Here is a 14,641-nt window from a genome sequence, read left to right as displayed (position 1 = left end):
TATCTCATTCATTCAAATATGAGGTCACTAAGGTTCAGAAAAGATAAGTAAAGTCATTTACTTAAGATCACTCAGCTAATGGTGACCTTAATAACTAATAACCTAAGAACTATTAATTTAGCTAATAACTAAGCCAGCATGGTAGGAATATAGGCATTATGACCCTTGGGCCATTGCTATTTCCATTACAACATCATAAATCCTTATCTTTATGTAACAAATCAGCATCCCAGTGGAGCTAGGTAAGTGCATAAGACAGAGTTAAGGAAGATGAGTTTCCTTTTAGCTACAGTGATCTCAAACTAATACCAAATGGCATAAAACATGCCTCTGATTCAAAAGCCACAGTCCATCCAAATGAAATGGGAAACTCCAGCCATAGATGTCATCCTTTTAAATGTCCCACTAAATACAATTCTCCAAGCACCATCCAGTTAATTATTACAGCCATAGTTGGGCTGTCAAGTATCCTATATATAACAATAGTCCTCTGCAACTTATTCTGCTGAAATGAAAGCTTTTAATACATAATTGTCTATATTTGAAAGGAAAATTGCGAGTGGGTGTATGTGTCTATAATAAGATATTTATAACACTCTAGTCTAACATCCTGACAGTTGGCATCATATAAATCAGTTCTAATCCCAAGAACTTAGAATCCTGGAAACAACCATTTTCCATTAAGCATGCATGCATATGCATGTGCACAAACACACAACAACCAACTGACATTTCAACATGATCTCCAAACATCTTCTTTCTCCCTTCCCAATAAGGCACTACATGGGAACCTGGCAACACAAAAAGGCTGAAGATATAAAGACTCACTCCAACAATGGGTGTTCAAAATTATTAGAATTTGCTTTCTGCCAAGCAACTTACAGTACTCATAAGGATTTCCCACCATAGAACTTTAGGAAGTATGTAAATGACTTCCACAGAATCTTCATAGTTCTAAAATACAAGTTTATGTTAGAAAAATCTACTCTGGGGGCTCCTGGGTGGCTCAGTCAGTTAAGCATCTGACTTCAGCTCAGGTGATGATCTCACAATTCATGAGTTTGAGCCCCACGTCAGTTCTGTGCTGACAGCTCAGAGCCTGGAGTCTGCTTCAGATTATGTGTCTCCCTCTTTCTCTGTCCCTCCCCTGCTTGTGCTCTCTCTTTCTCTCAAAGTAAATAAATAAACATTTAAAAAAAAAAGGAAAAATGTACTCCGAGTTCTTTGAATTATATCCCTTAGTCATGAGGAGTTTCATTTGACATGGTTATATCCCCCATTTATCAACTTCCAATGTATTCATTATATTGCCCAGACACAATTTTCCACACCAATGTCTCCAAATTAGTTTGTATAAACAGAAAGAGATGACTTAATCCTTATTCTAAAAATACATAATAAGTCCATATTTCCTACATCATGGAATATGGGTGAAATAGAAATTATCAAGTTTATTTCTAAAGATGCAGATCTATCCACCAAGTCCAACACTGAAACACAGCTAAGAAATAAAACATGACCCCACATTTCAGCATGTCTAAAAACATCCTATTCCTTTTAGGGGAGGAACAAAAAAATCTTTCCATTCCTTTTTTCTCTACGTGCTTTAAATACAATTCTTCCTGCAGATACTGTTTTTCTAGCACAGCATCATGAAATTCCAGACCAACATAGTGACCTAGTATTTCTCTAGTAGCTATCATAAGGAAGGAATATAAGTTATAATGCTGCTTATATTAAAAATACAAGAAAACACAGTTTTCAAGTATAGAAATAGGAACACTGGGAAACAATAGATAATGTGGTATGAGAAAGATATATTTGAAAACCAAGGACCTAAAATTGTCTATCAATGTAATTCAACCACCTGAAAAAGAGCTCATTGTGCAGATAAAGATCACATACTGTAAAAATCAGGTTCAAACCATTTCTAAATTGTTTACAAACAGAAACAAAAGCATTTGTGTTTAAAATAACAATTTTCCTACAATAATTGGAACAGCTCTTTATGGAATTAAGAAGAAATAGCTAAATAATTTTTTTATCAAATATCCATTATACCTTCAATTTATAGCAACACAGGGGAGAAGCAACTCTCCAAAAAAATTACTCCTTCAGTGAAAAAACAAAAAAAGAATACCTTTGAGTTAAAAATCTCTCAGTCCTGGGGCACCTGGGTGACTCAGTCAGTTGAGTGTCTGACTGTGGCTCAGGTCATGATCCCACAATTCATGAGTTCAAGCCCCACACTGGGCTAGCTGCTATCAGCACAGAGCCGGCTTCAGATCCTCTGTCCCCCTCTCTCTGTCCCTCCCTCACTTGTGCTCTCTCAAAAATAAAATAAAACATTAAAAAAAACCAAACCTCTCAATCCTTCTCATGACCATGAGTAAAAAGCTTCATTTTTGCTCATATTACATGAAGATAATAGACTCAACATGGAAAGGACTTTAATAAGTTATCTAACTGTTCATTTAGCACAGGAATCCTTTCTGACCTATTGCTAACCAGAGGTAAACAATCTAGCTCTCATTTAAACACTTCTGATGGCAAGGATGCTGACTTTACATACTCCATTGTTAGGTACTAACTCTAGAAAGATCTTCCCTTACATTGAACCCAAATCTGCCTGTCTATAATTTGCATACACTAGTCCTAATTTGAGCCACTAGATTATCCAAAGAAGCCTACTTCTGCTTCCCCTCCAGATTTTCAAATCTTTGAAGACAGTATTAATTTGAACCAGATGAAATTGTCAATATTCTACTTTTTTTACCTTAAAAAAAAAAACAGCAATTTCATATGGGTCAACCTAATATTACTGTTTTTTACCTTTCACACTGCTCTCCTCTGTTTTGGTCTTCTCTTTCTAAGGCTAATTATCCCCAGATCCTTAATCTGTTCCTCATATCCATATATGGGGATATTTAGTTCCTCATTGTCCTAGTCAACTTCCTCCAAATAGTTTCCAGAGTATCAGTATCTTTCTTTCAAATGTGGCACTCAAACTAAACTGGTTTTTCTAAATGATTGAAATCAGAAAAGTTCTAATATGATTTTTATTTTTTTTTAATTTTTTTTTAATGTTTATTTATTTTTGAGACAGAGAGACAGAGCATGAACGGGGGAGGGGCAGAGAGAGAGGGAGACACAGAATCGGAAGTAGGCTCCAGGCTCTGAGCCATCAGCCCAGAGCCCGACGCGGGGCTCAAACTCACGGACCGCGAGATCGTGACCTGAGCCGAAGTCGGACGCCCAATCGACTGAGCCACCCAGGCGCCCCTGATTTTTATTTTAAAACCTGATGCTGAACTGAAAACTGAACAGCAAATTCTCAATAGAGGAGCTAGAATGATCCCGCTAAAATTTATTTTTTGTTTTTTTCTAATAAAATCTGTTTTTATTTTTAAATTAAACTCTACACCCAACGTTGGGCTCAAACTCATGACCCCAAGATCAAGAGTCCTATGCCCTACTAAGCGAGCCAGGCACCCCAATTCTGCAAAAATCCACTGCCCAAACCCCTCCAGTGACAGTTCATTCATTGATAATAAAAGCCAAAGTCTTTTCCACCATCTCCCCTGCTCCAGCCAAATCAGTCTCTTCATTGTTCTTTAAACATGCTAAGCACACTCTTATCTGGGCCTTCATATCTGCGGTTTCCTCTGCCTGGAAAGTGGTTTCCCAGATAGCCACAAGGCTTACTCCCTTTGAGTCTTTACTGACGCTTTACTCAGCCCCCCTACCTGAAATTGGAGATCCCACTGCACTTCTTTTCCTGCTTCAGTTTTCTCTGTACTTACTACTCCTTGGTGACATACTATTTCATACTATTTAGTGACTAATTTTTACTTGTTTTATCATCTCTTTACCCCACTAGAATATAAATTCCATTGGAGTATTTTACTTGTTTTGTTCATTGCTACATCCCTAGTACTTACAAGTCTGCACCAGTAAATATCATTTGAACAAATAAATGAGCAAATAAATGAAAGAAACTGATCTTGATATGCACAAAGGCCAAAAATGATTTTCCTCAAGATAAAAGATGTATGCAAGTCATTTGATGGACGAAGAAATAAACAGACTCCAGACATATTCAAGAATACAAAAGGCCTGGGGCACCTGGATGGCTCGGTCGGTTGGGCATTGGACTTCAGCTCAGATCATGATCTTGTGGTTTGTGAGTTCGAGCCCCGGGTCGGGCTCTGTGCTGGCAGCTCAAGGCCTGGAGACTGCTTCAGATTCTGTGTCTCCCCCTCTCTCTGCCCCTCCCATACTCATTCTAAGTCTCTCTCTGTCTCTCAGTAATAAAATAAAGCATTAAAAAAAATTTTTTTAATATTTTTTTTACATGTATTTATTTATTTTTGAGAGACAGAGAGAGACAGCACAAGCAGGGGAGGGGCAGAGACAGAGGGAGACACAGAATCCAAGGCAGGCTCCAGGCTCCGAGCTGTCAGCACAGAGCCCGACACGGGGCTCGAACCCACGAACCGTGAGATCATGACCTGAGATGGTCAGATGCTTAACCAACTGAACCACCCAGGTGCCCCCAAAAAAATGTTTTTAAAGAATACAAAAGGCTTATTTACATATCCAAGGTACTCAAATACGTCAGGTGTGGAGAACCTGACTCCTTTTAGAATAAATTGATGATGGGTAATAATATCAGAAACTTTGTATTATGATTCTAAAGACTTTTTTTAACCTACACAGTAAATACTATTCTAAAGAAAACATTCACTCACAGAAGAATGCTTTTGCAATTTAATTACAAGACAATTAGCTAATTATTGTGTTGCCTACCAGCAAAGGAAATTAAAATGCCAAGACCTTGAAAATGCTTGTTTATTGCAAATATTTTCTCGTGTAGTCTAGATAGTCTCTAACAAAGGTTAACACTGAAAGGAAATCAGAGTAATGAGCATCAATGCAAGTGGCAATGACCTCAGATTCCCTAAGAGTACACAGTTCTGGGTCAGCTCCCAGGAGTCTGAGTCCAGAGAGAAGCTGGCCGAGTCATTACTACCTAACCTCTAGGTCATTCTTCATTTATATGCACTCTGAAATCATGAGGTTTTGTTTCAGTGCTACTGAGAGGATCATGAAGCAAACTAGATATCTGGAAATGTCTTTAACTCATTCTGTATCCACATCTGATTCATTCATCCTCCTTCTCTTTGACACAGGCTCCGACTGACTAACACTTATTCTTTTAAGTAATATTACCCTACAAGAAACCCTATCAGGAAATAACTTTCAAAAAAATTCTTAGAAAATAATTATAAAATGCTTCCCCGGTTTAGGTTCTATGAAAAATTTTAAACAATGTAATAAAATTCTCATTAAAGGCCAATAGGAATTACAATATCAAAAAAAGGTTTTTTTCATGTTTAAACAACTACATATTTGTCTTTTTTCTCCTTTGAGGAAAAATAAAATTAAAGCTTTACCATAATTACAAGTAATATTTTAAAAATTCACTAGTTCAAATAAACCTATGCACTAATTCAATAAACACTTACTGAACAAATCCTAATATTCTAGGCACCATGCTGATAGCCAAGATGTGACCTCTACCCTCAAAAAGTACACATTCCATTAAAAATACAGGCAAGAGCAAGCAATAATGTAGTAATATATGCAGAAAGTAAGCCAAGCACAGAGAAAAAGCATTTAAACCAGCCATCAGGAAAGTGCTTTTGCAGACAACCTGAGCTAAGTTTTAAAGGATAAGTAGGAGTGAAGTTAGATGAATAAAAAAAAGGAAAGAGCATAATCACCTGGATGAGTAGTAAGAAAGAGTCTGAACACCTGAATGGGAAAGGACAAGCAGTTCCCTACAGCTAGAGTATAAAATACAGGAGGACAGAGAATATATAAAGAAGACAGGCTTGGGCCTAGGTAAAGGTAGATTAAGGAAGACCTACCTTTGCAACATTCAAAAATTTATACCTTAGCCTCTGTAAAATAAGGAGCCATTAAGAGATTTTAAATATGGAATTTTTAACAGAGTAAAATCTGTTTTAAGAGAATTTTCTTTGGTGGGTGGGGGTAAGAGATGGTAGGATATGAAAACAAAGAGGCTAGTAGGAAGCTCTCATAATAGGCTTGATAAAGACCATTGGAGCCTGAACCACAGTTGTTAAGATACAAAAAAAGGATTGAATTCAAAAACTACTGAGGAAAGACAGTATAACAGAGTGGATTATACAACGTCAGCTTCAGGGTAAGAAAAACCACTTACTGGTAACAGGACTTTTGGCAAGTTCCTTTACTTTTGCAAGTCTCAGTTTCTCCATATGTAAAATCTTCCCTATTTCCCAAGGTTCGGGAAGAATTAAACGAGAAAATGTAAATCATTTAGGTCGCTAATTGGCACTTGATAAATATTCATTTTATGGTAGCAATTATTATTCATAAGGTAAAGTGACCAGGCCTTAGTGACTGAATATAAGTCATGAAGAAAGGAAATCAGGATTGAGATGCACGTTTTTACTGAAGTGATAAATGGATAAGTGCAAATTTAAAAGAAGAAAGAGGTTTAAAGTGGAAGGTGATTTTTTTGTTTTTTGATGGGTTAATAGCAAAATCAATGTGTATATCCATGAAGATGTCTAAAAACTATTTCAAATGTGTTTGAACTTCCCCTGCATAGTCTCCCTCATAGGAAAGGCTTTTACTATATAGTGTGGTTCCACCCTGTCAAAACCAGATGGCAGATGTAAGCTGTACCCATAGGATATACTGCCTATACCAACCAAATCTGTAATGCAAAAGCCTCTGAACAGGGCTGGCTTACCGCAGATTCAACCACACTCCTATCCATTCTTCACATTACATACAATCTCATCTTTTTAAACAGTGCTTTCTTTGTGTCTGGCCTATAGAATTCTTGCCGCTTTTTCAAGGCCAAGCTCAAGTTGCAGCCCTTCCAGGAAGCCTTCCCTAACTCTAGCCCTTAGTAATCTCTCTTCCTCTCCTTGGAATTTAGAGAGCTTGTTTACACATTATCCATTAAATTCTACTTCGTCTTCTATTTCTTCTTTTTTATTTTTCTAAGTAGGCTCCACGCCCAGCATGGAACTCAACTCAGGACTTGAACTCATGATCCTGAGATCAAGACCTGAGCTGAGATCAAAAGTTGGACGCTTAACTGAGCCACCCAGGCACCCGTCTTCTATTATTTCACATGTACTACTAGAGTGCAAGGTCCTTAAAGGCAGGGCTTATATCCTAAATGTCTATATATCCTACAATGCCTATTTAGAGGAACTGAATAGTAGGTGCTCAATAAATAATATTTTTAGATGATTCTTACTGTGAAATATCTTATAGTCATGTTAATGTTAAACCTTTGAACATAATTCTCCAATGCTGGAATTCCTAAAGTTTATTTGTGGTTATGTGTTATCTAAATGCAATACTGGTGATACTGATCACAACCTAGCACAAAGACTAATTCGCCAAGCCAACTTCCTAGAGACAAATAGCTTAATCTGTGACTGTTCTCCAGTTTCAAGAAAAAGTTCCTGTTCTTAGAGACCTTATAGTGTAGACAGATCTGCTGAATGAGCCAGCAGTTATTTACTTTCAATTCCTCAAAACTAATTTTTCCATACAGCTGTGTTTACTCACACCATGTCTCATTTATGCGAGAGGTGTAAAATAGCAAAGCCCAGATCTCTCCCTCCCTCCTCTTTATATTTTCTCTTGCCTTTGTTATTTGCCTTTCTGCAGCTTGCTAGCCAAAGCTGTAATTAGTACCCCACGGGGATCTATACTTTTCTAATAAAGAACAGCCTACAGCACAATGACATGTATACACACACAGCCATGTGTGTTCCTAACAAATTAGGAATATTTTACACATGCAAGCCTTCAACAGCTAAATGAAAGCACTTTACATAGCAGCTGAAGCTGATTCACAACACTGACTGCAGATTGATTCATCCCTTTCTCTTACTGCACACAGACCTAATTTCAAGGAGGGAAACAATCCAAGACTGAGTAAAATTATTAATAAAAGTCCTAAAGCAAACTTTAACAAGTAAACCACAATTGTTAAGGAGTTATTTTTCTCAAATGACACAAAAGTTGTAGTGTTTGTTAGGTAACAGTTTACTGTGATTTTTCTGTAAAGTCAGTTTTTCAGTCAAACTGATTAATTAGTGTTTAAGACAGTTAAAATGGATAACATATATATATGCAGGCTCTGGAGCCTGTTCTACGTTCCTTCACCATCCAGTCTCCCATCCAGCATCACCATTCACTCAATCTCCACTGCTCGTCATTAACCTTGTCAAGTTCCCACCCACATCCATTCAGTAAAAGGAAAAGAGTCAAGTAGAAGAATAAATCATCATACTGTAAAAATAAAACCGGGGCACCTGGGTGGCTCAGTCGGTTAAGTGTCCAACTTTGGCTCAGGTCATGATATCAGGTTCTGTGACCTCTCTGCCCCTCTCCTGCTCTTGATCTCTCTCAAAAATAAACAATTAAAAAATAAATGAATAAAGATAAAACCAACAACTCACTCCTTAAACGTTTAATTTACAAGTATAATTCAAACACAAAGAAAAGATTTGCCCCTTTACTTCATCCTTGTACAAATATACACTGGAAACTGTAACTGGTTCATGTACTTGCATTAGCAAATGTTATTACTAGTAACAAAAATAACCAACTTACCTCACTGAAAGTTAAGGCCATGAACCCTTGAAAATTTTGGAATTTAAAACACGGGGTTCAAAAAGCTACGTGCACCAATATCGTCTATAGAGTAAATAATAGCTCTCATATATACTACTATTTTTGAAAAGTATATAAATGCTGTTATGATTAATAAAATCAAAATGCATTTAAAAGATGTATTGATTTATAAGTTTTGTCATGTATTTTGTTAATCAAGAATTACTAAAATTATAGTTACTCTTACATGAAAATCTACTAAAATGTTTTACCTAAGAAGAAGTCTATATAATTAATGGTTATTAATTAATGTTGACAATGAAGGTTGAAAATCACTTCATGAGGCTGGACCCCTTGAATTGGGACTGTGTATTTTTGTTGCCAGTGGCACATAGGAGTTCTTTAATAAATGTGCTTAATACACAGACTCTGAATCACCTTTTTGCATGTTTTTGTCAAGTTGATAAAAGACTTTTTTAAGTTTATTTTATTTACTTTGAGAGAGAGAGAGCACGAGCAGAGAAGAGGCAGAGAGAGAGAGAAAGAATCCCAAGCAGGCTCAGTACTGTCAGCACAGAGCCTGATGCAGGGCTGGATCTCACAAACCATAAGATCATGACCTGAGCCAAAATCAAGAGTCAAATGCTTAACCGACTGAGCCACCCAGGTGCCCCAGTAAAAGATTTTTAAACCCTAAAACTGAAAGATCTATTAGGTACAAAGTAGAAATATTTATATATTGCATGAAGAACCTTTCCTTAGAAAATGTTACTCAAGAGCTAAAAATTTCTTACCACACTAACTAGCATGTCTAACCTGTAAGAATCTACTGTAAATGTAATTGAAATGTCATCATTCATCACTGGCTCACACAACACATTGTTTAATGAAAAGTTCAAAGATCTAATGTTAATCAAGGGGCTTCTCTCTGCTTCGAGGTCCTTTGGACCAAACTATTTTTAATCTCCCTTTGGGAAATATTAATAATCTTAAAATAGCAGATATGTTTTTGCAGCAAGAGCATTAATACTGATTTATTGAAAACAGGTGCCAACAGCTCTTTGCTGGTTAGCACTTCACTTTGCCTTCTACAATGATAATAAATAGCACAGTATAAACAACAAATCTCCGTAATCATTTGCCTCTTTTATAATATAAAAAGTTTGTAACATTTTAAAATGTAAATTGAATGCACATTTCTTGGAAAACAATAGAAAATATGGAGGTACAAACTATAAATAATTACAGCAGTGGTTCTCAATCTGGGGTGCACGTCCAAATTGTTGTGAAATGTTAAAAAAATACAGATGCCCAGGTCTAAGCCTGGCATCGTCAAGAGTGGTTGTTGTTTTTAAGCTCTAAAGGTGGTTCTAATGCAGCCCTTGGTTGAACTTGAGCACCTAAGAGGTTCTCAAAGTGTGGTCCCCTGACCAGTATTATCAATGTCACCTGGTAACTTGTTAGAAATGCAAATTCTCACACTCCACCCTGACAAACTGAATCAGAAACTCTGGGGATGATGCCCAGCAATTTGTTTTCACAATACCTCCAAGTGATTCTGATCATGCTAAAGTTTGAGAACCTCTGCTTTAGACCATGGTGTCCATCCATTCTTCACTAACTGTTTAAGATGAAAATGAGATCTAAATAATATAAATATACTTAAAGGCATTTGTTTCCAACTGATTTTTTTTGTTCTGTCTTACCAAATCATTAAATTAACAAAATTAACATTAATGTGACCTATATTGAAAAAGGTTCAATTAATCAAGTTCTTGGATCAGGCTTCCTTTTTAAACACATATGTGCCCAGCATTAGACAAGAGATCCAAAGTTAGCATGCCATTTGGTCTATTAATCTGGTCCCTGGGCAGCAGGAGTTTCTCAAGTCATTTGATTAATTGCAACACTTGAGATGGAAAAAAAACCCACATGGTTTTTCCTTCTTGATTTTAAGAGTAATTGATGTCTAGATGTAACTATCAATTTACGAGAAATACAAATAACAAAGAAACCTGTTAAGCCCTACCATGGAATTGGAGTTGGCAAAATCCAGACTGAGTAGAAATTCTACAGGATTAAAAAAAAGGAAATTCTACAGGATAAATCACCCAATTTCTTTAAACACACACACACACACACACACACACACACACACACACACACACACACACACTAGGAGAAAGAAATACACAGGAACTACAGATTAAAGAAATTTAAGAGACATACCAATCCCCTGCAATGCATTCTAACTCAAACAAATTACAAAAAAATTGTATTTCAGACAATGGGAAATTTGAACACTAGAACACTAGGTGGGTATTTTATGTTAAATAATATATTCCTCATTTTTAGGCATGGTTATTTTTTAAAGTTTTTTTTGTTTTGTTTTTTTTTATTTTTGAGAGAGAGCATGACTGGGGGCAGGGACAGAGAGAGAGGGAGAGAATCCAAGGCAGGCTCCAGGCTGTCAGCATAAAGACCAAAGCGGGGCTCGAACCCACACACCGTGAGATCATGACCTGAGCCAAAGGTGGAAGCTCAACCAACTGAGCCACCCAGGCACCCTTTTTTTTAAGTGTACTTATCTTTAAAAAAATAGCAATTTTCACAGGTAAAATGATATGTCTTAATGATTTGCTTCAAAATAACACAGGAGGAAGAAAAGAAGATAGATGATAGAGATGAAACAAGAGTTGGCCATGTGCTGATAATTGCTGAAGATGGGTGATGGGTACCCGGGGTTCGTTATAGTATACTGTCAACTATTTTATTATATATGTCTAAAATTATCCTAATTTTCTTAGTTTTAAACTAAACAGAGTTAAAAGAGATTGGCAGGGCACATAGGTGGCTCAGTCGGTTGGGCATCTGACTCTTGATCTTGGCTCAGGTCATGATCTTATGGTTTGTAAGATCAAGCCCCATGTCAGGCTCAGCACTGACAGCTCAGAGCCTACTTGGGATTCTCTCTTTCCCTCTTTGTGCCTTCCCCACTCACATGCACATGTACATCTCTCTCTCAAAATAAATAAACATTAAAAAAGAGAAGAGAGATTGACAAAGCTGTGACAGTAACATTTGTCCCACGCATTACCTGAAGTACTGAAATCAAGAAAAGATTCAAAATAAGTCTACTTAGGACTTTTAGAGCTTACATACACAAATCTAAACACTGTACTTTGCAATTTAAGAAACAAGACGCCTAAAGTACATTCTTGTGAGCTGCTCAGTTTTCCTACATTTTTTAAACTCTCTAGGAAAACGGGGGAGCCTGGGTGGCTCAGTCAATTAAGCATCCGACTTCGGTTCAGGTCATGATCTCACAGTTTGTGAGTTCAAGCCCCATGTTGGGCTCTGTGCTGACAGCTCAGAGCCTGGAGCCTGCTTTGGATTCTGTGTCTCCTTCTCTCTCTGCCCCTCCCCAACTTGTGCTCTGTCTCTCTATGTCTCTCAAAGACTAAATAAATATAAAAAAAAATTTTTTTTAATTCTCTAGGAAAACAACTATCTGACCAGTATTTTACCATCCCAGTGGCTATGTTTTACCATCCCAGATAATTATGTTGATGACCTTGGCTGCCCAAGGCATTATTAAATGGTTATAGAGTGTATACATATGCTCATTCTTCCCTTGGGCCAATATCAACTTCTTCCTAAATGGGGTAATGGAGAAACCACAGCTGAGGTCCTGCATGAAATCTGTCACACTGTTTCCAGAAAAGACAAGTTAAAATTTTTACCTTCATCCTAATGTACACAAGGAGTTTACAACAACAACAAAAATTTTAATTAAAAAAAAAGAAAATGGGCAGAAGAAGAGAAAAACTTCCACAGAGCAGCCCTTGTCTGGAAATATTTATCTTCCAAAATTTATATAATATACATAATTGACAATCTAACACCATCATTATGGATACGGTATGTTTAAAAATATACTACTGAAGAAATACGCCAAAGATAATAGAAGTTTCTTCCTCTGGAGGGATGTTTTCCTTTCCCCTTTCCTGTATTTTCCAGATTTACTACAATGAGTATGTATCACTTGGATAACCAGGGGGTGGAAAAAGTGTCCCTCCACTGCAGGGACAGAAGAAAATTTATTGTACCCCATTATGTAGTAAATTATAAATCCCATTACACAATTCAATTTGGCCCAATTTAACACAGGCTATATTTTTTTTCTTCTAGCACTACCCTTGCTCACACCCCCCATATGAAATAAACATCTTTTTCCCAGTCCTCTTACTGAGTGAGGAGATAATCCCCTCTGTTTGTTTCTCCATAAGTTGACTTCACAGGTAGATAACACTGATCAAGCCACTTTCTAGTTTCTTAAGTATAATACCCTCTAGATCTCCTGATTTCAAGAAATATTCATAAACTAGTATCTTCTTCCTAGATGACTTCTGTCATCTTAGGCCAAATTCCCTTAGTAGCAATCCCCTTATTTCAAGTCTTTTCTAAATGATTTGGTTTTGCTCTAGTATTAAACTCCTTTCAGTCTCCTGCTTCACTTCCTCCAACATAAACCAAATGACTTCCTTTTTTGATATCTTTTTTATTCAATTCCTGCCCTACTTCCAAGCACCAATACATTGAGATAATGTAAGAATAAAGTAAAATTACATATGGTCCAACCTAATGTTCAACCTGATTATTAATCACATGTCAAGATAGGTTTTCACAAACACATTTTCTCAATAATTGAAACGAACAACTATAATACTACGCTTAGTAAATTGAAGAAGGTTGTATTTATTTACTTGGCCTTGATATATATGTGCAGAAACTGCTAGGTGCCTATCCAAGATCTCTTTTTCTTATTAACAAAATCCCCATACAGCCTCTTGATTTCACCTAAGGTCATGGTCTTATGGTTCATGAATCCCAGCCCCATGTCAGGCTCTGCACCCACAGTCAAGAGCCTGCTTGACATTCTCTCTCTCTCCTCTGTCTCTCCCTGCCTCTCTCTCTCTCTCTCTCTCAAAATAAATAAACCTAAAAAAAATCCCCATATAATTAAGAGCAGAATGAACTCAACTAAAACGCTACATTTCCCAGCTCCCCTTAGAGATAGAGGCAACCACTAAGAAGATATAAATGGAAGTCATTGCCCTTTGGCCTTCTACCCTTCCCCCTACTCTGCCTTCCTGCCTAGATCACAGATGGCTGAATGGGGTATAAGCAGGCATCTTACGACCTTCAGAAGAAAAGCCATATGCTAAGGTTGGCTGAGCATAAATTTAGGAGACTAGGTCCCAACATCATGGGACCAAGAAAGTTTTTATTGATATAAACATAGATTTTACTCTCTGAAATAGATCTTAACTTAAACATTCACACTAAAAAGCATCTTAGTTATACTATATCTGAAACCTAGTTAGGGACGCTTACCAGAGAGTGGTAAAACACTTTACTGATTAGGAGTCTGGTTCAAGTTAGACAAACATGGGTCTGAACTTGTTCAGCTACTTGCTACCTGTGCGGCTTCTTAGACACCTCTAAACCAATTTCTTTATTAAATTGTCAATAACTGTGGGTTGTTCTAATTATTAAATTAAATATGAATGCTTAGTACCATGCCTGGTATTATCTTGGAAGGCTGAACATGTACATTCTATGACCTAGCAATTCTACTCCTAAGTATCTACTCTAGAAAAACTTTGAGGTGGTTTTACATGTCTACACAACTAACACACACATACATACAAGTAGACATATACAAGAATGTTCACTGCAGCATTCCGAAGTCTGTAACCAGAGAAATGCACAGATTAATTGTGGCATAGTCACTCAGTGGAATAGTATACCCCAGTAAATCAACTACAACTACATAAAGTAACAAATGAATTTCTTAAAAATGTAGAACAGAAAGAGCAAATAGCAGAAGAATTCAAAATATTCCACTTTCATAAAGCTCAAAAACAAAAGTAAATATTATATT

General features: G+C 36.8%; 1 protein-coding gene across 4 annotated transcripts in view; it reads right to left on the bottom strand.

Moving 5' to 3' along the window:
- The window catches only part of EPB41 (erythrocyte membrane protein band 4.1), a 200,107-nt gene that overhangs the window by 129,937 nt on the left and 55,529 nt on the right, over positions 1-14,641 (bottom strand). Inside the window, exon 1 of one of the 4 annotated variants that reach the window (XM_042953633.1) lies at positions 883-991. The exons of the other annotated variants lie outside the window; for them this stretch is intronic. The gene's annotated coding sequence lies outside the window, so the exon portion shown is untranslated. Of the gene's footprint in view, positions 1-882; positions 992-14,641 lie in introns of those variants that run through there. 4 annotated transcript variants of the gene reach the window in all.

Source organism: Panthera leo, chromosome C1 (assembly GCF_018350215.1).
Source record: "Panthera leo isolate Ple1 chromosome C1, P.leo_Ple1_pat1.1, whole genome shotgun sequence".
In the NCBI taxonomy this organism is placed as follows: domain Eukaryota; kingdom Metazoa; phylum Chordata; class Mammalia; order Carnivora; family Felidae; genus Panthera; species Panthera leo.
The sequence above is the reverse complement of the archived record's forward strand: the minus strand, read 5'-3'. Positions and strand labels throughout refer to the sequence as shown.